Below are 24544 nucleotides of genomic sequence, written 5' to 3'. Positions count from 1 at the left end.
CTTATTGCTTTTGAAACAAAACTTAATGAATTCCTCATTCTACAGAAAACACAATAATCCCCAGAATCAGGAGGTTTGGAGTGGGGATGCTTCCCTGCTCTGTTTGGTAAAATATTTGTCTTAAGGCATTTTTAAAGTTTAATTTTCTCCCAGGTAAGTGTGAAAGACATGGCATTGCTTTTCCAAAGGATGAAGTATAATGGAATGGTATAGTTTATAATTTTTTTTTTTTTTATTAAGTGCTTCCCATCAGTATGAGGAGCATTGGAAATAGAACTAGAGTTTCTTCACTAATTTCAGGAGATAATGCAAGGCTTCAAGGAGGAACAGATAAAGTCAGAAAAATAATAAAGAGATGATTGTTATTCAAGTCACCAGACTCTATAAATTCACCCTAAAGCATTTGCAGAACTGGCCAGAACAGCCTGAACTGTTACCTGTAACCTACCCAGGTGCAGGAGAGGTCCCAGAGGACTGACAGGGGAAATTCCTTTGCATAAATTATTGGTTTAGTAGATTTGTAATTTGTTTCCRATTCGGTTGTTCYAGAGTTACAACTGTAAATGATGTCRACACAGGAAGAGCTGATCTGAAATAATTCAAATTTATTTCAGTCACTGTGAATGCTTGGCAMTGGCAAACGGAGAAGAAATGGCTGTGCATGAGGAACAGGGCTGAAAAAGTGTCCCTGGCAGTGTCCAGGACCAGGCTGGATGGGGCTGGGAGCAGCCTGGGACAGTGGGAGGTGTCCCTGCCATGGCAGCAGTGGAATGAGAAGGGTTTTAAGGTCCCTCCCAACCTAGACCACTCTGGGATTCTGTGGGAGAGGCTCAGGTGAGTTCACGGGGCCATTTGGCACCTCCAGGCAGGAAAAGCTTTCCATAACCTCGGCTAGGGTCTGAGCTCAGGCTCTGGCAGAGGATTTTGGCCGCTCTTGGGAGCAGCTCTTTGGCTCTTGAGCATCCCCTGGAGCTGAGGGCGCTGATCCTCTGCTCTAGCATCGCTTCCTGCTGGCTGCTTCAGCGCCAAATTTCTGTGGCTGCGGGTTTTGAGACAGCTCTGAGCYCTGTGCTGATCTGTGGAAAACACTGAAAGCAGGGACAGTTTTTCTCTGTAGTTAAAGTAAATARGAATCTATGTAAAGTCATTTTTAGGCCACTTGCCATGGAAATGATTTCACGACTTGCTTTTATCGTGCAATAAATTATCCACAAAAGATGATAACAGATTAATTTAACCAATTTAACTTAATCCCAAATAGTGTGTTGTTTTATTAAGCGATGCTGTGCTGTAATTAAGAGTTGTAACTGATTAAACACCTTGTAAAGACAGGACCGTTAATTAATACTAAATTACAATAAAATTAACAAAGTAACATAAACAAGCCATGTAAATGTTTTTAAATGGCAGGGATAATTTATCAGCTAAAAGCTGCTTATGTGAACCATTTCCTAAAGACTTTGCTCCAATTAATATGTATATAATAATTGTAAAAATGGAAATGGGACAAGAAGAGCTTTCTTTAGGATTTTTCAATTCAAAAGACACCTTTGATAAGAAACATGGGTGTTTTTCTAAGCTGGATATTCTCTAATAATGTTGAAGAAATGCCTTGAACTCCAACTCAAAGTGCAGTCCTCAGGGGCCTGTGGCTGCAGGACATAGACGAATAGCCCAGAACTCTTCCAGACTTGGGATCACATCTGATTAGGACCAAATAAGTGGAAGCAGGTTTGAGCAGTGTCTGAGGACCCCCAGCAGCAGGATTGCCAGGTGAAATCCCTGCTCAGGCCTTGGGATTTCTCTCTGGGTGAGGCAATGTACAAACTGCTCAGGATATCTCCCAGTTTTAATGGCATTTTGGAACTTTCTGAAAATTAAAATCAACTGGTTTTTATTATCTCACAAGCAGGAGCTCGAGAATTAGATGGTGGCTTTTCCTCAGAAAGGTATCCAAATTCAAAGACTCAAATTATTATGGGTCTGTCGTGCTGTTGAATAATGCTGCAAATGCCAAAATCAGGCAAAATAAATCCCAATGTCTGAAGCAGCAGGCAGGATAGTGTGTCCCCAGGACACTCTGCTGGTTCAGGGACAGCTCCTTCCCCCCAGAGCTGCTCCAGCAGGTCCCCCAAGCCTGTGGTGGTGCCCAGGGCTCTTCCTGCCCAGCCATTGATGAATTTATTGAAYAATCCTGGGGACACCACTAGGGACAGGCTGTAGCTGATTTAGGCTTAAATCCTGAGAGGTTTTTTTGGAATTTCTTCACATCAATAGCCTTATAGCTTTTGCAGCTGAGGGTGTTGTCTCGAGCATGAAAGGCCATGAGTTTCTGATTTTGTCTTTAGTTATGGTTATCAGTGGACAGAGGGCTGATGCAGGAAGAGTGCGTGTGTGTGTCTGCAGCCATAAATCTGCACATTGCTGAAGCTTTCCTTGAATAGTTCCGTGTAAGGAGAAAAATATTAACCCAGCCAAAGACAGCCCAAAAYGGGCTTACATAAATATTACACAGAAATTATTATTTCATAGACTGGGGGATGAAAGAATGTGGGAGCCTTTACACCTCACCGTCCTGTTCAGACATTCCTGAACCTTATTGAGATGAAGAGTAGGAGGGAGACTGCAGGGGATGGGGCTGAGTATGAAAAACACAGCAGAGCATCCCTTTGCTGAAGAAACATGATGGAATTGCGTCGTGCTGGTTTGTATCAGCCCCATTGAAAACCTCCTTCTGGGCTGTGGGAGCACCCAGAGTGTCAGTGAGGGGTCATAGCTGGGAACATCCACCTGCTGGGGGTTTGGGGTYCAGCAGCAGCTTCAGGTTTGCACAGATAAATCCCAAATCCTTTCCTGTCCCTGTGTGGGTTTGGCAGTGCCTTTCACTGTTGGTTTGGTTCTGATGGATCTGACTGAGCCCTGCACYGCTGCAGACCCGAATTCCCCTGAGGATTTGGTTCTGATGGATCTGACTGAGCCCTGCACCTGCTGCAGACCCGAATTCCCCTGAGGATTTGGTTCTGATGGATCTGACTGAGCCCTGCACCTGCTGCAGACCCGAATTCCCCTGAGGATTTGGTTCTGATGGATCTGACTGAGCCCTGCACCTGCTGCAGACCCGAATTCCCCTGAGGATTTGGTTCTGATGGATCTGACTGAGCCCTGCACTGCTGCAGACCCGAATTTCCCTGAAGATTAAGAGTGGAAATGCACCTCGGAGGATCAGTTCCCCATCTCTCCTGGGTGGAAAGACTGCTTCCAGTTTCTCCCCAACCTGTGTTGGCCCAGAAGGCCAAGGTGCTGCTCCCCATCATTGTCCCTGCTGTCCCTGCTCCCCAAACCCCACAGCTGTGGCGCTCCCAGGGGATTCTGGCCCAATGAAGCCGTCCCTGGCACTCGTTTGGCTGTGAAGGAATTGTCCCTGGCACTCGTTTGGCTGTGAAGGAATTGTCCCTGGCACTCGTTTGGCTGTGAAGGAATTGTCCCTGGCACTCGTTTGGCTGTGAGGGAAGCAGATTCCAGAGCAGTCCATGCTCTGTGCTCCCAGCAGGACAGAGGGAGGAGCAGCTGGCCGTGGGCTGGACACGCGTGGGCACTGCTGGTGCAGCACTCCAAGCTGGAGATGCTGAGGACAGACCCACAGGCTCTGCCTCTCCCCGGGTTTCTCTGCAGCTCCCTGATGAGCAAGAGCATTGCAGAACAAAGGCCTGGCACCGCCTTTTCTGCTTTTTGGTAGAAGTCAGGATTCAGAGAGCCAAAGCCATTGCAGCCCAAATTAGCCAAAGAAAAGGTATTTTGTACGTTTCTCCTCATGTCAAACCATTGGGATGCTCCTCKCTGGAGGATCCATTTCTTTCATGCTTCAAGGCATCCTCCAAAAGGAATCACGGGGATGGACGAGGCAGGTGGCCCCTGTGCCACATGCACACCACATTCCAGGGGTGGGGATGCTCACCTGGACAGGAGAAGGCTCCAGGGAGAGCTCAGAGCCCTTCCAGGGCATAAAGGGGCTCCAGGAGAGCTGGAGAGGGACTGGGGACAAGGGATGGAGGGGCAGGACACAGGGAAAGGCTTCCCACTGCCAGAGGGCAGGGACAGATGGGATATTGGGAAGGAATTGTTCCCTGGGAGGGTGGGCAGGCCCTGGCACAGGGTGCCCAGAGAAGCTGTGGCTGCCCCTGGATCCCTGGAAGTGTTCAAGGCCAGGCTGGGTGGGAATGGGATGGGCTTTAAGGTCCCTCCCAACCCAAGCTGTTCTACAAACAGCTACAAACAAGGGGTTCTACAAACTAGTTCAAATCCTCTGTTTTTGGATTTCTGAGCTCCTGGCTGGGCTGTCACACTTGACTTCCTGCACCAGAGGATTCCTATCATCTGTTGGGTGGGTTATGAACCTTCCACACATCGAGTTTTCACGGATCTGGAAAGTTCAGTGCCTTTTTGAATCCCATTTGCTGCTCTGTCTGATTTATCAGAATGTCATATTGGACTCTGAGGGTTCCACCTTGAGCAGCCTGAAATCCTCCAACCCAAACCTTTTTCCAAGGCACTGTGGGATTTTGAGCAACCTGCACTTAGGAAAAAAGAATCCCTAAGACTTTTAAAAACCACTTTGGAGGTTTAACTTTATCATAAGCAGTAAATTCTTTAAATACACTTTGGATGCAGTTGTGACTTTGTGTGGCACAGAGYACAGAAAAAGAAAAAAGAGAACTTGAATTTTCATTTTGGAATTCGATCACTGCTCCCGTGTGCAGGCAAGCGAGTTCCACCAGCTGGGTGAGAGTAGCATTTCCATGCAGTGGAAACAGAGGCAGACATAAATATATATGAAATGTATTCAGAAAACATGAAATAATGCTAAAACAAATCTTAGTTTGACTCAAGCCTACTCTCCGTTGCCAAGAAAAACATGACTGGGCTGATTTTCCACAAAAATATTGGCAGTAAATCAGATTTTCATGGCTCTCATTTGACAAGAAAACTTTTAATAAAAACRCCAGGGTAGTACCCTTTACATATTCTAGTATTTGATGGAGACTTTTGGAAGATGATTGCTTTCCAAGAAGTTCTAGAACAGCACCTGTACTTTGTTTTACCAGTAAATAATTTGTAACTCCAGCCTGGAGCAGATGRGTTGTATTAGTTCTAGAGCACATAGTTGCACTTGTATTTTTTCTGTAGAAAAAATCAGTTTCACTTGTATTGAATACACTTTTCATGCAAAATCAAACCCTGTTTTTTGCTGCAGAGAAGGAGAAAAAATGTTGAAAGCAAAGGAGTTCTGCTGCCCCCACCCCACCCCAACCAATTTTGGCTCATGAAGTTGCTTTGTAAGAGGCAAAAAAAATGAGTTAAAAAGGAGTGCTTGGTTTCTGCAGAAAGCAGATTCTGTGAGTATTTCAATAGCTGATCAGTCTTCTTTAATTTCTTGAGTTAGGGATAAAAATTACTAAAATTCTGCGTCAAAATTCTGGRTCAGCCACTGAGGAAAGTACAGAGATAGAGTTAGCCAGGATATGATACAGGAAGATGCACACACTGTAAAAGCATCATTGCAGGTAACGCTGGCTTACTTAAAATGAAGGGGGTAATTTTCAAAGCTGAAGGAGAGATTTAGGATTCTGGCTTCATGAGAAATACAGATTTGCCTTCCTTAGCTGAGATAATGCTGCTCTTCATGCTGGTTTTGAACATTTTTGAAGCTTTACGTGAGTTACTGCTTTTGSTGAAGAAGAGGCTGAGTGAAAATCTCATCCTGGGCAGAAAAAGGTGAACTTTGGGTAGAGATCGATGGGGCAGGGCCAAGAAATTCATGAAGGTGATCTTCCTCTAAATTCCCAACTAATGGCACCTGTGGAGGGCAGGGGGTTCAGGTAAAGGTGATATGGCCGGGAGGGAGCTTGGAAGATCTTTTGNAATTCCCAACTAATGGCACCTGTGGAGGGCAGGGGGTTCAGGTAAAGGTGATATGGCCGGGAGGGAGCTTGGAAGATCTTTTGCAGTGATGTAACCCCAAAAAAACTTGGAATTTAAACCTAAACCTTCTCCTCAGCCTTTTCCCCATTCCCATATTCGAGCTGTTAATCCCACTATTTGTCTATGGWCAGGGACACCTCCCACTGTCCCAGGCTGCTCCCAGCCCCAATGTCCAGCCTGGCCTTGGGCACTGCCAGGGATCCAGGGGCAGCCACAGCTTCTCTGGGCACCCTGTGCCAGGGCCTGCCCACCCTCCCAGGGAACAATTCGTTCCCAATATCCCATCTGGCCCTGCCCTCTGGCAGTGGGAAGCCATTCCCTGTGTCCTGTCCCTCCATCCCTTGTCCCCAGTCCCTCTCCAGCTCTCCTTTAGGCCATGGAATGGATTTGGAGCTGTCTCTTCTCCAGGTGAGCACCCACAGCTCTCCAAGCCTTTCCATCCCTTTAATCATCTCCATGGCCCTCGCAAATGAGGATCTTAGGAATGCACCCAAATAATGCTCCCGGTGTAACAGTGGGAGTTGTTTTTGCAGGCAGTCTCCCATTGCAGATGTTCAGCCAGCCTGGAATACGCAGGTGGGGAGCACAGCATCTTACAGTGGTTCTACCAACATTTCCTTGGGGCTCATTCTTGAGATTTGGATTTTGGGTCAATCCCACATGAATGGAATTTTGTGCCTTTTAGAGGAAAGGAAACCAGATTTGGAGTCCAGTGGGCACCAAATGTTCTGTTCCCTGTAACAGGGAYGTGAGAGTCCAAAGGGGTGATTGATCCTTCCTTGGAATGGTATCAAATCCAAAGTAAACCCCAGAATTATGGACAGTGGGGATGGAACAGATGCAGCAGCCCCTGCTTTCACCTCTCCCTGCACACCCCAGGCTGATAGAGCAGCCTCAGCCCACGGTTCTGCCGCTGCCTTCCAGGGAAACTCTGAATTGAAGCCTCTCACTCTTGTTACATTAAAATCCAAAACAATTCCCATCCAAACAGCCCATTTCTTTTCCTGCAAAATAATTTCCAGAGCTGGAAGCCTTTGCTGATGAGAGGAGGAGTGTTCTGCAGTGTGTGAACAACACACAGCATGCTGCATCTTCATTACCARCGCTCCCAATGACCATCATTTATCATAAAAGCTGCTGACAATGGGCATTAATCTCGGAGTAAAGCAAGGAGGAAACRCTGCTCTCGTGGCAGTGCAATCCATTTAGTATCTCTCCTCCACGCCTGAGGGACAGGAATTCTCCAGGAAAATCAACTCCAGCCTCAGTGGTGTGGATTTTGGGGGGTGGAATATGGAATTCTTTTGGTGGGATGTGGAATCCAGTGGTGACCACACTGCTGGCACATCGTCCTCGTGTTTCACACAGCCCAGAGCAGATTTCCTCCCATCCTCAGTGTTGGAAAGGACCTTAAAGACCTCTCATCCCACCCCTGCCATGGCAGGGACACCTCCCACTGTCCCAGGCTGCTCCCAGCCCCAATGTCCAGCCTGGCCTTGGGCACTGCCAGGAATCCAGGGGCAGCCACAGCTTCTCTGGGCACCCTGTGCCAGGGCCTGCCCACCCTCCCAGGGAACAATTCCTGCCCAATATCCCATCCATCCCTGCCCTCTGGCAGTGGGAAGCCATTCCCTGTGTCCTGTCCCTCCATCCCTTGTCCCCAGTCCCTCTCCAGCTCTCCTGGAGCCCCTTTAGACCCTGGAATGGACTTGGAAGCCTCTTCAGAGCCTTTTCCAGCTCTGTTTAGAGCAGAAATTCTTTCAGGAGAAAGTTTCAGCAATATGTTYTTATGCTGGAAAGATTTAATTCTTTTTCCTCTTGAAAAATACATTAGMATTGTTGGATGTCTTCAGAAATACAAACAAATGTCTGCTGTGATGAACTTCACATTGTTTRTTCCTTATTTTTGTCTGGCTGTACTTATTTTTTTTCTTTTTATATATATTTATATATATATTGGTATAGATTTTTATATAGAAGAGATAAATTATTTGGTCAAGCAGACCTGAGAAAAGCACTGCACTCCCACACACATCTGGTGTCTCGTTAATGAGGCTGTACCCATTTTCACTCAGTTAAATGCTGAAGGCTAATAAAATACCAGGATGTTTCCCCTTATGGAATATTTTGTTTGGATGTCAACACAACACCTATGTGCTTCCCCATATTTCCATCAGCCAYCCAAGCTGGAAGTTATCTCCTAAACCTGACTGCCCAGGGTGCTGTGGATTTATCCCACTCCAGAACACAGCAGCAGTTCAGGTTATTGCASGGCAAACCACGTGTGCCTAAAATTCCCGGTTTGTTCTTGGAGAGCACAGCAAGCTGGCTGATTCCAGTGGAATATGGAYTCTGTGCTGTCAGTCTGGAGAGGARAAGGCTCCAGGSAGAGCTCAGAGCCCCTTYYRGGGYMTRAAGGGGCTCCAGGAGAGCTGGAGAGGRACTGGGGACAAGGGATGGRGGGACAGGACACAGGGAATGGCTTCCYACTGCCAGAGGGCAGGRATGGATGGRATATTGKGAAGGAATTTATGGCATCAGTACGGACCTGGATTTTTCTAAAAAGGAGGGGGGAAATGGGCCCTGCAATGGTAAAATTTGATTTTCCTTCAAGTTTCCAGGTGTCTCTCACTCTTCTGGGTCTCTCTCTCCCTGTTTGGAGCCCTGGGGACTCTGCCCTGAAGTTCCCTCTGGAGCTGGAGGGGAAACCTCCAACCCAGTCCATKCCCAGCGGACCAAATGCTTCTTGAATTTTCCTGAGTTCCTCCACAGCACAGTCCCACTCAGACAAACACTGGAGAAGCAGCCCCCAAGTACCCCTTGCACCCCTCAGCTGTGTTCCCCATCCCTGGGATAACTCACAGACACACAGCAAAAAAAGAGAGGGAAAGAGCATTTAGAGATTGCCCTGTTCAATGTTTCATCTTGGAGAAGGGTAGAGAATATATTTGAGTCAAAATAAATTACWGTAAGTGTCTGATGTGTTTTAGGGTGGGTATTTTAGAAGGATAAAATTTGTTAKGAATTTCTTCCCAGTTTCTGAGTTGACAGCCTTCATGAAAATATGTAAACTACTTTAATGAAAACCTCAGGCGTTGTTTTCTTGTTATTTTTCTTATTTGAAGCTGCCTTTATCAGGAAYAAAATAGCAGATATTGCAAGCTTTGTGTTCTGCTCCTCTGTTTGGGAAGATAAAACTATTCAAATAAAGGAAAGTGTGTGAGATTAGTTGCTCTTCTTCATCAGTAATTAAGATATGAACAATGTCATTAATCCTCTATTTTATATTTTCCAGGTGATCAACACATAATCTCCACAGCTATGGCTGAGAAGTGCAGTTAAGGTAYTGTGATAATTCCCTTTTTAATATGGGCATGTTTTTGCTTGAAATTATTCCCAAAATTTTCTTCCTAGTAATTTATAATAAGCTGTATTCCTTGAGGCTGAGTTCACCTCTGGATGATTTTAATTTGCCAGTTTGTCCCCTATACTTCCTGAAAACTACTTTATTTTTTTTTTCTTGGATTCCTTAACTTTTGTTTTACTGGTATTAAATTCAGTAATATTTTAGGATGCCTGTGCAGGCACACAATGAGAACCATGCTTCCATGATGAAGGTCATGTCTTTGAAATATTGACTCCTAAAGTGTGGTGGGGAAAGGATGGAAAAAGCTCCCTCTGGAATGCTGGTGCCTACATATTCCATGACACCGAGGATTTGTTGATTGGAATCCCACAATGGAAATGGGCTCGGCAACTCTGCTGGGTCACAGGGGAATAGAGGCTGGGTTTGGTTGGGAATGCACAACTCATGGCCAGGATTATCTCCCTTCAAGTCGTGTTCCCTTTTGTGGGATTCTGGCTGGGATTTTGAACACGAAGCGGCAGGAGGGGAAGAGGAGGAGGAGGAGGAGGAGGAGGTGGAGGAGGAGCAGAAGGAAATGTAGCAGGTTCCTTTTTCTGGGCACACTGAACTTGAGTGGCAATGGAAAAAATAATTTCTTTCCGAGGAAAAATTCAGATAAAGATTCCAAAGTTGATGAGCAACATGGAGCAGTTGTTCTTGAATGGCAGGAACCAATTCTTGCCAAAGCACTGTCAGGACAGGATTTCCATTCCCCTCTACATCCACATGGGTTTAATGTTGCTGTCGAAGGAGGAAGCTGGAAAATCATCCTGCAATTCCAGTTATCCTTTGTGTTGGGATTTTTTGTTTTTGCTGTTATGGGATTTATTTGAGCAAAGCATCGCAAAGCTCTTGGTTTTGTTAGCGGCTTCCTTTGGAGAAAGTGCATCCATCACTTTATTTCCATCTGGTAATAATACACTCTGATGTGGGAGTACTGGGCACAAAGAGACCCTGGGAAGTCCTTGCAGATCAGCTGATTCCTTAGGTCAGGTTTGSAACAAAGAGTAATCCAGAAGGCCCTAAGTGAAAAATGGAAGAAAAGGGAAAATTCTGCTCTGCGGGTGATTTTATCAGAGTACCAGGATAGTTCTTTCTGCTGAGCCAGTGAACATGTCACACTACAGAGATGCAGGAGGATTAAGCTCTCTRGATTTATTGGCAGCTTTTATTCAGTGCAGTTCCCAGAGGAAATTATTATTGAAAGTGGAGATGACGCAGATTAAAACAGGAATTTTAAGGAGCTGGCAAAAGGCAGATAAGGAGCTGGGGAAAGAGGGGACTGGGACAGGAGGAGGTGAGCTCAAGGGTGTGTCAGAAACATTCCTGAGGGATAGGTCTCATGAACACCCCTCATTGATAGTGACCTTGGCACAAGGTCTTCGATGCCGGGTTTGAAACTCCTCAAGGCTGTGAAGGACACAAGAATTGCACAAAAGAATTTTCTTGACTTTGTGGGTTAGTAGAACAAAGGCAGCATAAAATTCAATAATCATTGTGTTAGGGACTACAGACAGGGGGGCTGCCGTAAACAAAACGAGAGTTTCAGCATATGGAAATTCAACTTTTATTTTTCAGGAGAAGTGTTTGGTTGTAGCACGTCACTGAAGCTTTCACAACTGCAGAATTTGCCAGGACACCTGTTCCTCCAAGAGCTGCGATTTACTCAAAATAGTTTGGAGCCTAGGTACACCATAGAGCCAGAATAAATAAAATTTTAGATTGAAAATATCAAGTTCTGAACCTAATTCCATCAAGTTTGAATAGGCTGCAGGTGCAGAGTCAACCTTGCCCAAGGAGTAGGAGGAAGGTGCCAGACTGGCAGGAAGTAGGTTCTTGTAGCAGCTTTGGAACTGATTTTCAGGGAACCAGCCCATCTGCCTCCTCCCCTCCAAAATCCCCAAACAAATCAAAAACTGGAACCAAGCCAGGGTGGATGTCGGGCTCTAAGTGAGCAGTCCTGTTCCTTGAGGTAGGAAGCCTCAGATTAGGGTGGGGGAGCTGCAGCAGCTCAGCCATGGGGATGGAGCTCCAGGAGGTGGCTGGGGGATCAAACCGTGCAGTTCTGGCTACAGGAGGGAGGAGTTCAGCAGGATCTCACTGTGGGGCACATCAGCTAAAAAAAAAGTCCAAAGAAACAAAGGCTGATGGGGTCAGTGCTCACCCCACCTCACAGGAGAACCAGCACATGGTGTTGGGTTTCAGTTTCCTGAAGGGTGTCAAAATACGCTGACACTGTCTTGGGTGGCACGGGCAGGGTGTGGTGACCAGGCAAAGGGCTTGGTGTCCTCCARGGCAGCTTCCTGGAGGAATTCAGGGACACTGGAATGTTCACTGACACGKGRGCATCACTCAGCAATCTTYCCTCTGGGTGGAGAATCCTGAAACRACTGAGAAAGAGGGGGAATTTTATCATGGAATCCCAGGATGGTTTGGGTTGGAAGACACTTTAAAGCTCTTCTAGTTCCAACCCCCCACCACAGGAAGGGACAAAGGGACACCTTCTGCTCTCCCAGGCTGCTCCCAGCCCCATCCAGCYTGGCYTTGGACACTGCCAGGGATGGGGAATCTTGGCACAGCCCCACCTGCAGAGTGGCACCCCTGGGGTGACACCAAAATGATGGTTCAGAGAAGGACATAAGCCTCAAATGGACCCTTACTAGTGAAACAGGAGTAGGATCACCATGAGCGTGCTGTGCTCCGTGTCTGATCCTCTGAGGATTTGGGATTAAAGCCAAAAGGACGAGAAAGAGAAGGAATGCTGTACAAATCAGTGAAAAACAGTGAAAAGCTAGGAGACAGAAGGTTGGAGTAACTGAGCAGTTAGCGAGTTTGTGAGAGGATGACAGCAACACAGTCTCCAAGGAGTCTGCACAAACCTGTGATACCCAGCGGAGAAATGAGCCGAGTGCTGACTGTGGGAAAYTGCAGCAGGACTGGGGCACAGTTAACTGTGGGGCAAGTCTGGGATCCCCCAGAGGTGGCTGTGAAGGGAMGGAGACAAAAACCCCACTCGGGRTGGGGGGTGAGCCCTGAGCTGGGCACTGCCCCGTACTGGACAACAGCTGGAAAACACAAAAAATGCTTCTCTGAGAATCATCACCAGGGATTCAACCCAGGATGGACTGGGTTGGGAGGGACCTCAAAGCCCACCCAGTGCCACCTCTGCCATGGCAGGGACACCTCCCACTGTCCCAGGYTGCTCCCAGCCCCAATGTCCAGCTGGCCTTGGACACTGCCAGGGATCCAGGGGCAGCCACAGCTTCTCTGGGCACCCTGTGCCATGTGAACTTCAGTTCTGGGAGTTTCATAACATTAAAATTAAAAATCTTTTTTGTTAAGAAAGCGAGTGAGCTGCAAGTCTTTGGGGTCACCTGGAAGTTTAGGGCAATTCTCCCATGGGATGAATATCTCTGCTCTTCCTCAGGGAAGATGCTGGCAGTCTCCAAGTGCATTCAAAAGTGCCATTTTAAAGCATCTCAAATACAGCAGTGATCTGATAGAGACCTCTGACTGCTGAAAGAGATGGATGAAAGAATRAAAGAGGCAGATTAAAAGAATGGAATGAACAGGAGACCCTTGGTCATGTGAGCAACCACATTTTCATCAACTTGGCTTTAATAATTTAATCATTTAAGCAGTGCAAAAAATTTCCCTGCCCTGAGGTCTCATTGCAAACCCAGTGGTCACATTCTTACAAGTGAAAAGCTCATTGGGGCTTGAAAAGAATTTTTAATTTGTTCGGCTTTTTTGTCTGACAATGAAAGAAAACTGTAATATTTTGGGAATTTAAAAAACAAACTGTGCGCATGTAAGAAGATGGAACACTGTGTCAWTGTTACATCTAACAGGGCCCTAAAGGAGGAGATGTTTCCAGAGAACAGATATCCATTAGAACATGATGGAAAGGGGCAGATTTGGAAAGGGAGCCAGAGCCTACAGATGGAAACTTCAAATAAATAAAAATCAGCCTGAAAGTGGCCAATATAAATAATGCAGGGGATGTGTAACATGTTCAGGATTGCTCAGAGCAGCAAACAGACAGTCCCTGCATTCCAAATGGGCTGGAAGGGATGAGGGAATTTGCCTGGCTTTTGAAAAAACATTGCTGTGAGAAATCTATGATTGAAGTGATTTGATTTAATGAAGGGCTTTGCCTTTTTGTTCTCTGTCAAGGCTCAGGGTGGACAYCAGGAGGAATTTCTCCATGAGGAGGGTAGTCAAGCCTTGGCAGGGGCTGCCCAGGGAGGTTTGGAGTGCCCATCCCTGAGAAATTACGYGGAGGTGGCACTTGGGGCAGGGTGGTGGTGCTGCTTGATGGKGGGACCTGATGATCTCAAAGCCTCAGTGATCCTGAGATATTCTCTGCCCTCCCCTGTGCTGCTCTTTTAGGAGCCAGACCAGTGTGTTCAAGGAAGCTTAAGGGCAAGACTGTCCTTTGTTACAACAATAATGACTTTATTATTCAGAAATTAGGAACATTTTAATAAATTTTGCTGCAGTAGCTGCACTGGTGCTGCTCTTCCCTGCAAAGCCGTGGTTCTGGCACATTCAAAATGGTATTTCAGTACAGTGCTGGTTTCTTATTGCATCTGTCTCCCCAGCTAACCCCTGAKTTTGATGTCTCCAGCCAGAAATTTTCCTTATTTTCACCAGATCTCCATTCTCTTCACTCAAACAATGTCATAAGGAACAAAGCATTTGTTGCACTGTTGATCATTGCCTTTGCCTTGGTGTCACTTCATTATAAAAGCAGTGGTTATTGCTGCTTCCAAGAGGAGCATTGAGAAGGGGAAATATAAATTTGTGCTGTGGTTTAACTCAATCCCAGCCAAAATSAGGACAGGATGATTTTTAAGGGTATTTAAAGCTGGTGGAAAAGAGGTGCCAGTAAGAGACATTCCCATATGGAATTTGCTGTGTATTTGGCAGTTTGGACTCCCCCAAGAGGAGCAGAAGCCGAATCTGGGCTTGTGCTGGGCATGCACTCCTTGAAGGACAATGCTCTTCCATTCYTGATTCCTTTCTCTGGATATATTTCTGCCTGTATGTTAAAAAATAAATAATCCTTGGAAGATTCTTTTTATAAATTTTGGCTGAAGCCGGCCTTTTCTTGTTTAAATCCTTCCATGGAAGGGTTACCCTTGGTTATTTCTGTGGACAGAGTAAAAGCCTTCCCTGACTTAAGGGTGGAATCTTTCCCTGCGAAGAATAAATAACAGGCACAGTGACCTTTCAGTCCCAAGGAGAGTGTCTGCTGAAGAACTTCACAGCTCCATGCCTCAGTACAGGTTGACATTTGCAAGGTTGATAAGTTGGTTATTTGGATGTAAATCGACAGGGAAGGAAAACCACTTTCACCAGTTGTGATAAGAGTCCACTTCTGCTGTGTTTAATATAAAATAATGCACAGTGCATCACAATAACTCACCAGCACTGCCTAATTTAAACAGTGGCTGCTGTTGTGTATCAGTCTGGAGGTCTGGAAAGGGAGAGAGCTAAAATGTAATGGAATAAAGAGGAATAAAATTCCTGTCAGGGATTTGGCTCACTCTGCCTTAGAGCATCTTTGCAAGCAATTTGGTGTGGTGGTAGGGATTAGAAAGRCTATGGAATATAAGGCATCCTGAATTCTAATCGAGATGCATCTTTGCAAGCATCTGACACAGAGAAGTGAGAAAAATGAAGGTTTGGGTTGTTTTGTTTCTTTATTCCTTTCTTTGAAGACCCTGGATCTCATCCGTGTTTCTGAGTGGTTGGCTCTGGCCACAACAGCAAGGGATAGAGCTGCTCTTGGTTTAGCCAAAGCTTCTTCCAAAATGTTTCGGAATTTGGTCTGGGCAGAAGGAGGTTGATGTATTATCCTGGAATATCCYGAGTTGGAAGGGACCCACAGGGAGCACCCAGCCCAGTCCCTGGCCCTGCACAGACAGGGAATCCCAGGAATTCCCCCCTGTGCTGTCCCAACGCTCCTGGAGCTCTGGCAGCCTCGGGGCTGTTCCCATTCCCTGGGGAGCCTGGGCAGTGCCAGCACCCTCTGGGGACAGAAGAACCTTTCCTTGATCTCCAGCCTGACCCTGCCCTGGCCCAGCCCCAGCKCTCCCTGGTCCCAGAGCAGAGATGGGAGAAGGTGTAGGATGGCAGCGTGGCCCTGCTCAACACCCTGGTGCTGCACCATTCTCCATCCTGCCATGAGCAGATCTTCTTTCTGGAGGTATGGGCGGGGTGTTMCTGCCACACTGCAGTTCTGGGCAGATGGGACTCTTTGGTTAGAGCTTACTCTGTGCTTGTGAGCCTCGAGGAGCACTGGCAGATTCTGTGTTTCTTTAAACGTGGCTGCTCCTAAACGGTGCTGACTGGGTGAGACTCTACCTCTGAGTCCTCCATGGTCACTGCAGACTTTGAATCCTTACTTGGAGAGGGGTCCCAAAAAACTATTCCTTGGACTCCCTTGTTCTCCAGCACACGCAGGCTGCTCTGCTCTGAGAGCATTCCCTTCTCCCAGCATCCCAGCAGACCTGGGATGGGGTATTTGGGAATTGCACACATGGGAAGGCAGCAGTGGCAGCCTCTCAGCTCCCTGGGCAGTGCCTGGCCAAGGCTCCAGGTTGGTCGCTGTGGCTGTCAGCCCTGGCCCCTGCTCTGCTCACGGCTGTCAATGTGAGAGCGCTGCCTCTGCTCCTGTCCCTCTGCAGGATTCRCCTGGCATGGCCTGCCCTGGGACATGGAATGTTCATGGATGAAGCCTTCACACTCTGCTCTCTCTTCAGACTCTCTTGGAGCCTTGTCCTGGACTGTTTCTGTGTTGTTTGGGGTGTGTTCCCTTTGTCCCTTCACCGAGTGAGTGATGACAGGCTCCGCACTGTGCATGTCATTCTGTGAGCCACGGATTGAGATCATCCCCCAAATCAATCCCAAAGGTAGCCTGGAACTCCCATCAGGACTGACCCACCACTTCCCAGCCCTTGCTTTGAAACTGCTGTCACTGTCAGARAAGGTGCAGTGCATAGAACATTTGCTAAACACACCTTGGGCCCTCTGGGATATTCCTACATTTTGATATATCCAAACTTCCCCCTGTTCTCACCTCAGCCCCTGGAACTCGTTATGAAATTTGTAGAAAAAGAGCCTTACAGAGCACATGTTTATTCATTACTCGGAATTTATTGGCAAGGCTCCTTGTGAACACCAAGGCAAAGCCAAGCCCATGTCCTGCAGCCCCGGAGAGCTTCGAGTCAGCAGTGACACAGCCCAGTGCCTTTCCTTAGGTGTTGTGCACTTGACAGCCAAGTCAAATGCCAGGCTTGGCAGAGCAGTAACTCAATTCCTGCCTGAGTAATACACTGTATGTGTCACTCCTGTCCTCCAGGGGAACCTGGCATCCTGCAGGCAAGGCCAGCTGAAAGTAGAGAGGTGCCTCCTCAGAGATTAATTTTGCAGGGTCATATTGTCCGTGTCTGAACCACCCCCCTCCAAAGTGTTCCACTTTCCAGAGGCTTTGGAACCCGGGAATAAATAAGACTTCCTATCTGTGCTATCTCCAGGAAAAAAGGGAGACCTGTAGTTGTTATGACAACACCTCATCAAGAAAGCAAAGGGAAAACTGATTCAAAAGTGGTCATTTTGGAGGGAGGCACCAAGCTCTGGGGTGGCCTGATGGGTCAGCAGCAATTTGGAAAAGGTTGTGAAGGAGAGGAGGAAGGCAAARCGTGGCTGGGCTGCCCCTCTCCCATGTCAGGGAAGGGCAGGAGGAGCTGCTTGTGCTGGAATCATGGAAAACAACAATTATGTGCACAGGGTTTCTGGTTCAGGAAAGACTCAACCACTTTATGGCAAAATGAAAGCAGAAATCTGAATGTAAYTGAGTTAAATTCTTGTGGTTTGAAATTGGAAAATGTCTTCATTTGGGCACCTGGTTTGTTCTCTTTCTTTTTTTTTTTTCCTTTTCCCTGATGATTTATGGCAATGTTTTCTCCTAATTATCCTGTGTTTTCTAGTTGAAGAAAAATAGACTGAGAATGAGCATTGACTCTGAAAAAAAACGAAAACAAAACTACTTGAGCAGAGTTGCTTTAAAGCCACCTCAGCACTGTTAAAGCTCCTGAGAGCCACTTCAGAGCACAGGCAGCTTCTTGAGGACGTGGGGCTTGTTTGGAGAGAGAGGGGAAATTCCACTTCTGTCTGAAATGAGGGAAAATTCAGCCAGGGTGAGTTTAGACTCAGGTAATGATCAAATTCCCCAGCTTTTCTTCTGAGGAGGGAAAAAAAGGTGTAGAGTATCCCAAAGCGTGGCTGTATTGAAATGAAATGTGTCTCCAAGGACTTTGAACAAACACAGATCAGAAATGCAGGTCTGAGGGAAATGCAGGGTCTTTATCTCTGCACAGGACTTTGCCAGCTTCCCAGACAATTTCAAACATCAGGATTTTGCTTTCACCTGTAAACTACGCTTAGGAAAGTTCATTTTTCTACCATTAAAGCTGGAGAATGGCACTGCTTATGGTGGGGACTGAAGCTTTTTCCCRTTCCCATTAAGTTAGCTTGGATATTCCAGGTTTTTTATTTCTATTTTTAATGAGCTATTATAATGAGCTAAAACAAATGGCAGCACTTGCCAGAAGCTTCTCAGTGTACTTGCTAATGAGAGAATGGAAACAGATTTGGGGTTGTTTGTAGAAGCTTTTGGATTAAATGTGTTTATTTTTGAGTGACTTACCTCCCTGTCTGTGCATTAACAGAACATTCACAAAACTCTGCCTCATTTGCCTGTGGCCTGAGGAGCCAAATGGTTTCCTGCTGCTGTGCAATTTTATTTCCAGAATATTGATTTTACCAAGTGTTCTGCATAACCATAGAGTCAACATTTTGAGGTGAGAGGCCATAAAATGAAGCAAATGCCTCTGAGGTTTTGGGTTTTGTTCTTCACAGTTATAATCCCCATCCTGCCCAATTTAAAACAGTAATTTTTATGAGAGGGTAGAAATGATCAGTCCTAGCATACASTCACATTTGCCAGCAGAGACCTTCCCTTCTCCCCAGACTGTGCTGTCACATCCAGAGCAGGAGCATCCAGAAGGGACACAGAGGGGAAGCAAAGCCTGGGAACTGCCAGTGCACTCACTCACTGCAGCTCCTGCCCTGGGAATGCTTTGTGTAGCCATCCCTGGAGCTGTGGCTTTGCACAGAGTGTGCTCCTGTTTGAAATGTGTCCCTTCATGCTGCCTCCTTCGGTCAGAATGGAAACCTCTGTCATGGGAATGCTGGAGAGAACCTCAGCACCGCATTTGGATCGCTCCCAGAGGAGCAAACCAGAAGCAAAGGTTTCTTTAAAGAATCCAGCTTCCCTTCRTTTGTATCCAATTCCATGGTCATTTGCCAGTGGGAGACAGGAAAATCAGGGTTAGCTGCTGGGCTGACTGCTTGTAGAGGCAGCTTTGATTCTGCCTGCTGTGACTGAAGCCTTTCAGCCTGGGCCAGGCAGCCACTGGCTCCCCCTGAGCAGGAGAMTTTGGCCTTTGGGATGCTGCACCTGAGGACTCATCTTTCACCATGGGAACATCCAGCCTCTCACTGTGCTTGGGAAAATTTCCCAGCACTTGGACTCAGCTGTGATCTGCTTGGAGAGCACTCAGGGSAGACTGAGAATCTGGAATAAAGGCTGCATGCAAGGAGAGCAACAACCTCCTGCCAAACGGGAGCACAATTCAGCCAGGCTGGGGAGTGCAGCGTGACCTGCTCTGCCTGGGTGAGTTGAAGGACCACAAGCAGAGCTTTCCTCCCAAACCAGGAGCTCCCTCTCTGTGGTGTGGGCTGGCACTCAGCAGCTGGGTGTGGCTGTGGGCACCTTCCCTGGCTGATGAAGTCAGAGCCATACTTCTGATCTCCCCAGGGCCATTTCCACCCAAAGCTGCTGCTCCAAGACCTTGTCATCCAGCCGGTTTAATTTCATTGCTGTTCCTCTTTGAATCRTGGTATCACAGAACCATTCASRTTGGAAAAGACCTCCAGGATCATCCAGTCTGGCCTTGGACTGATTCCACCATGATCTGTTCTTACTATTCTTTCTTGCTTGCACCTGCCTTTTATTTTTGCTTTGGACTCCTGGTTTTTTTTTTGTGGTTTTTTTTTGGGTTTTTTTTTCCATTTCCTTCTCCAAAACGGGGAAGGCAGAGTGCCATCACCAAAAGCGGATTTCTCCCTGGAGAAAGATTCCTCCAGGCTGTGCCAACACCCTCCAGAATGTGTCCCCATGTTCCTGTGACACACAGAGAGCTGTGTAACAGATGATTTCGACATGATCTCGGTTCATCCCATTCTGAGCACGAATAGCACTGTCCCAGTTTCTCATTCCTGCAGGCTYTCTCTCACTCTGGGACACCACAGCCACTCTGCCTGGGAGAAATTCCCAAAGCACAACTGCAGTGAGGTGATGGTGGCACAGGGGCTGTATTGATTAATACTCATGAGCAAGATAAGGCCAAGGAGCCTGTACCTGTTCTAATGCCTTTATCTGCTGTGCCTAATTGGCGTTTTAGCCYGGATTTTACATATTTCAGCAGTAATGAGTTAATTGTATGCACCAAATGGATAATGAAGTTATCAGCCGCKTGCCTGAGAGCCACCGAGGAATTATCCAGGAGGCTGCTTTCTGCTCCRGGTCTGGCCTGGTTTGATATTAAATTGATATTCATTTGAGCACCAGTGTGGCACTTTGCATGTTGTGTAAACACTCAGCTTTGCTCAGCTGTATTTTCCCTTTTCCTTGGCTTTCTGTGGCTTTCCACGGAGGAGGGAGAAGCCTTGTTTGCCCATGAGCACCAYGGCAGTGGGAGGGCCAGCTGCACATTTTAGCTTAGGTGCAAGATTTCTGCTTGGGGGGAAAAAAATAAGTAAATCTCAAGGGAAGAGCTCTGCTGTAAAGCCTGTCAGTGCAATCTGCCAGAGAGCCTGGGATTTGGGCTTGGAAAAATCCCATTGCAGTAATCCATTAATCCATGGAATTACCTGGAAGCTTTTCAATATAAGGAAGTCATTAGATGAGATCCCAGTTTTAAAAAATTTGTGTTTATCACTTATGGCTCTYTCTGGTGCTCGATTTTCTTTTATCCACTGCCCTCTACAGGTCTCATTGTCGGAGTTAGACTGAGGGAGGAGAGGCTCCAGCAGTGGCTGGCTSTGGCTTTAAAAGAACCACGGAGATTCTCCCAGAGCTCTTTTGCACACTCTCTGGGAAGGAAGAAAAGATTTACAGTGGGAGAAGTTCAGGTTTTAGTACAGCAACGGGCAATTCCAGCTTTTATGGCTACAAAAGCAGGATCTAACATTCCTTCCTGAAAGCCTCCCTGCTTCATTCCAGGTGATGGGAGCTACAGCACAACATTATCAGTGCATCCAGTGCTGGCCTGTTTATCTCTTTTTGGTGGATTCCTGTTAAAAGCCATTTTCAGGGAGAAACCATCCTCAGTGGATGAGCTGAGGAACGCTGCAGAACCTAAAAGTCTTGCTGGGAGTGAAAGGAGGGCTGAATTCCAGGCTCCTTGCGATTCCTGTCTCCCCCCTGGGTTCTGGGGGCTTTTCCTTCTCCTGGAGAGTGGGAATAACTGGTTTTCCATGGATTTTTCTTGCATTTAATAAGCAGAAAGTGAAACCACAGCATGTCCCCTGGTAGGGATGTTTGGCAATGGCTCTCTGCTCTATCTTGGCTCTGCTCTCCTGAAGTGATTTGCATTTTAATGGCTTTGTTGCTRCTATCAAAGAACTTGGGGGGAAGGACAGAAAGGCAGCAGCGTGGAATGATTACGTGCACTTCCCTTCCGAGAGAAACTCGGCTGAAAATAGAAATGTTGGCTCTCAAACGTGCCAAGGCTTCAGCTCAGGCTTTGCTGTGCCCGCTGGTGCTTGGCAGTGCTCTGGAAAATGAATATAAAAATTCAGATGGAGCTGTTTAGTGGGCACCACTCAGCAGAGCCACTGCAATCCCACAGCTTGGCCAGGTTTGTGTTGAGGTAGGAAAACCATCCTGGACTTCCCCACGTGTCCTTCTGTGAGGTGCTTCAAACATATCGGGGTTTATCTTTGAAGGRAAGCAAATCAAAGTTGGCTGGAGCATGTGAGCTGCTCCTGAGCTGCCATCCAGGGAATATTTGGATGGACTGAAGTTGTTGCAGTTTGGAGCAGCTCTTGCTGGGGATCCCATGGGGATCTCCCCAACAGGTCCAGGAAGGTTTGTGCAGATTTTCTGCAGCCTGGGCCCTGACGTGGCTGCCCCTCAGCTGCTGGAACAGCTGTGCCATTCCYGGATTTTGGGGTTTGATCCTGCAGGAATGGGGTTTCTGTGCTGCCAGAGCTCTCTGCAATGCAGAGCAGCACTCAGGGGATGATGGGGACAGTCCTTCAGCAGTGATCTGAACTGGAACCCTCTCCCACATCAGTGCCTCCCTCCTCACCAGGACAGCAGGATTCATCCCAGATCTCTGCTGCAGTAATTGCACTGAGCCTCCATAGATTTATAAAGGATCCTTATCTCCCTGATTTGTCTCTCCCATGCACACCCATTAATTAATTTCCCCTGTTCAAGATTCAKTTACAGATAATTGTTAGGGCTCTGTGGTTGGATTGTGTCCCAGCTCTGGCCTGTTCCTCCCCACAGTGGATCTGTTCCTAAGTTATCCTCCCTAAAARACTCTCCCCAAAGTTCCTGCAGCAGGGCAGGGACACAAGTRAAGGCACAGAGGTAACCAGAGCTGRCAYTGCTCATTAGGGCWCCCAGAATTTGTCAGCTGGGTTTGAAAGTCAGCAGGGGAAGATGGAGGTGTAAAAGGAATTTCCATAGATCTGCAGCTCGGAATTCTTTTTAATTTTTCAAGTGATTGGGGATTTGGAGTGTCATGGAAGAATTTGCCTGGTATCCAAGTCTTGAAGCACAAAAGAGCCACTGCAAGTTGTCATGGTTGTGACAAATGTTTTATTGTGGTGAGGTCTATGGGCTGAAATGGGAAGGAGGGAGGAAACATTGGGCACTTTGCAGGAGTTCTGGACACAGAAAAGAGTGTCAGGAAAATGTAAAATACCCAGGGAGAGTGATTTGAACTAACCACAGGTCCCAGTAGGTTGGGAAAGGTCAGATGGGTACATTTAGGATGCAGGGAGAGGTTTGTGCTCATGAGTTACAGACCCTCTAGGAGAATGGGAAAAGAATTTTCCTTATTTGGACATCAGTAGGAATTTCTGCATGGAAAGGGTGCTCAGGCCTTGGCAGGGGCTGCCCAGGGAGCTTTGGAGTGCCCATCCCTGGAGGTGTCCAAGGAAGGGCTGGAGGTGGCACTCAGAGCTCTGGGCTGGGGACAAGGTGGGCATTGGGCATGGCCTGGACTCCATGGGCTGGGAGGGCTTTTTCAACCTGGAGGATTCCATAATTCCATGATTTTTCTTCCCAGACACCAGCTCACATTTTTAGCGATGTTCTTGGAAGCTCCTGATTTTCTTTGTCCTCTTGGCTCCTTGGCTGCTCCCCTGYCTGTCCCTGTGCCCTGACAGTGCCAGGGATGATCAGCCCTGGAATTCTGGTGGTGCTTTACATCCCTTCAAGCACTCCTGGGTTTCCCACTGCCAGGTGGGACTGCACTGCCTTCACCAAGATCCCRACCATCCCAAATYTGGGGAGAAATGTCTGGGGGTTTTRTYGYTGCACTCACAGAGCCAAGTGTCCCAAGGGGAGATGTTGAGAGGTTGATAATTTATGTGCCAGCATCAGCCTGAAAGGCTCTGCCAAGAACTCATCAGCTTTAAGCCAGAGCWGGACAACATGCATAGAATCTGTTAATTGCAGGCTGTTGGGCTTTTGGATCAAAAGTGGCTTTTACAAGGAGGAGAGTCGGGTCTGATTTTGCTCTCATTTTCCCCAGGTKATTGTGTCAGTCAGGATACATTCCCCACAAATGCATTGCTCTTCCCATTGATTCTACCCCGAGATGCCTTTGCTGTGCAGCTCCCTCCCTGCACACCTGGATGTGCTGACAGGGTGGTGTAAACCACAGTGTTCTCCTCAAAAGATACAGCAGAAGTGGATTAAAAGCAGCTCCTGTTCAGTGATCACTCAGCTCATGGAATTCTGCTGCCTTTGCATGGGTAGAGAATATCCAGAAGCATAGGAAAGGACATTGCTGCCCACSTGGACAGGCACAGATAGATCCCTCAGGGTGCTGGGAAGTATCTGCACCTTCATTTATTGCTGGCCTGGCACACCCTCAGATAGGATTTACAACAGAGAGCACCATCATTTCACATAAACACATTTATGCAATAAAATGCAGTGAGTGAATGCAGTTCTCTTCGATTCCTGACCTCTTGGAGCTGTGATTCCTTGCTGAGCCTCTGTTCAGAATGAGAGAAGAGAGCTGCACAGCTCCAGCAGTGCCTGGCTCGCTTGGCCACCCATGCAGAATTTTGTTTGGGTTTGTAATTGCTGCTTAAGGCGGTAATTAATACATAAACAGGCAATATGCCACGTCTCAGCTGAGGTTATTCAGGCTGGGGAGCAGAGGGGCTGGGGGCAAAGAGAAGGCAGCTGGGCCTGGGATGGGTGGGAGCAGCAGAATCCTGGGCTGGCTGGGAAAGGTGGGGCAGGGACATGGGCTGGGGCTCTCTGYTCTCAGCAGCACAGGTAGAGRTAAAAACCTCCCAGAGCCGGGGCTRACCCATTATGGGATTGGATCTGAACCACCTCTCTCTCTCATTACTCTTGGAAAGCTCTGCTTTTCTGTGGTTGCTCCTTAAAAACGCTCCAGGATTGTTTACCTTGATGGAGATCACAATAATCCTCAGGCTGCTCCAACCACTCCAGKGCTYGTAGCAATTTCTCAGAGCCYRGCATTGGCTGAATTGATTTGTCTGCGATCAAAGAGAGTTGGTTTTTCTGGTTTTTCTTTTTATCTAAATGGGAGCAGTGCTCTGGCCAGGCTGAATTCTCCCAAATGAGCTTTTCTGCTCCCTGGTTCAGTCTCTCCTCCCTGTGGCTCCCATGAAGGCARCACTCTCTGGTGTCTCTCCCTCCCCACTCCAGAGCCTTGGAAAATCGTCTCTCTGCACTTGCAGCAGTGGTAACTTTTATGGTCACTCACAATTTTGAGATTCCCAAACTGGAATCCAGCTGAGAGGGAA

The 24544-nt window shown here is 47.3% G+C and overlaps 1 protein-coding gene across 1 annotated transcript in view; it reads left to right on the top strand.

Annotated features, from left to right (window-relative positions):
* PCDH15 (protocadherin related 15) overlaps positions 1-24544 on the top strand; it is a 456551-nt gene that overhangs the window by 133029 nt on the left and 298978 nt on the right. Inside the window, exon 3 of the mRNA XM_057373749.1 lies at positions 9275-9322. The gene's annotated coding sequence lies outside the window, so the exon portion shown is untranslated. The remainder of the gene's footprint in view (positions 1-9274; positions 9323-24544) is intronic.

Source organism: Malurus melanocephalus, unplaced genomic scaffold (genome assembly GCF_030028575.1).
Source record: "Malurus melanocephalus ecotype Western Australia unplaced genomic scaffold, MMel_1.1 scaffold_207, whole genome shotgun sequence".
Classification (NCBI taxonomy): Eukaryota; Metazoa; Chordata; class Aves; order Passeriformes; family Maluridae; genus Malurus; species Malurus melanocephalus.
The sequence above is the reverse complement of the archived record's forward strand: the minus strand, read 5'-3'. Positions and strand labels throughout refer to the sequence as shown.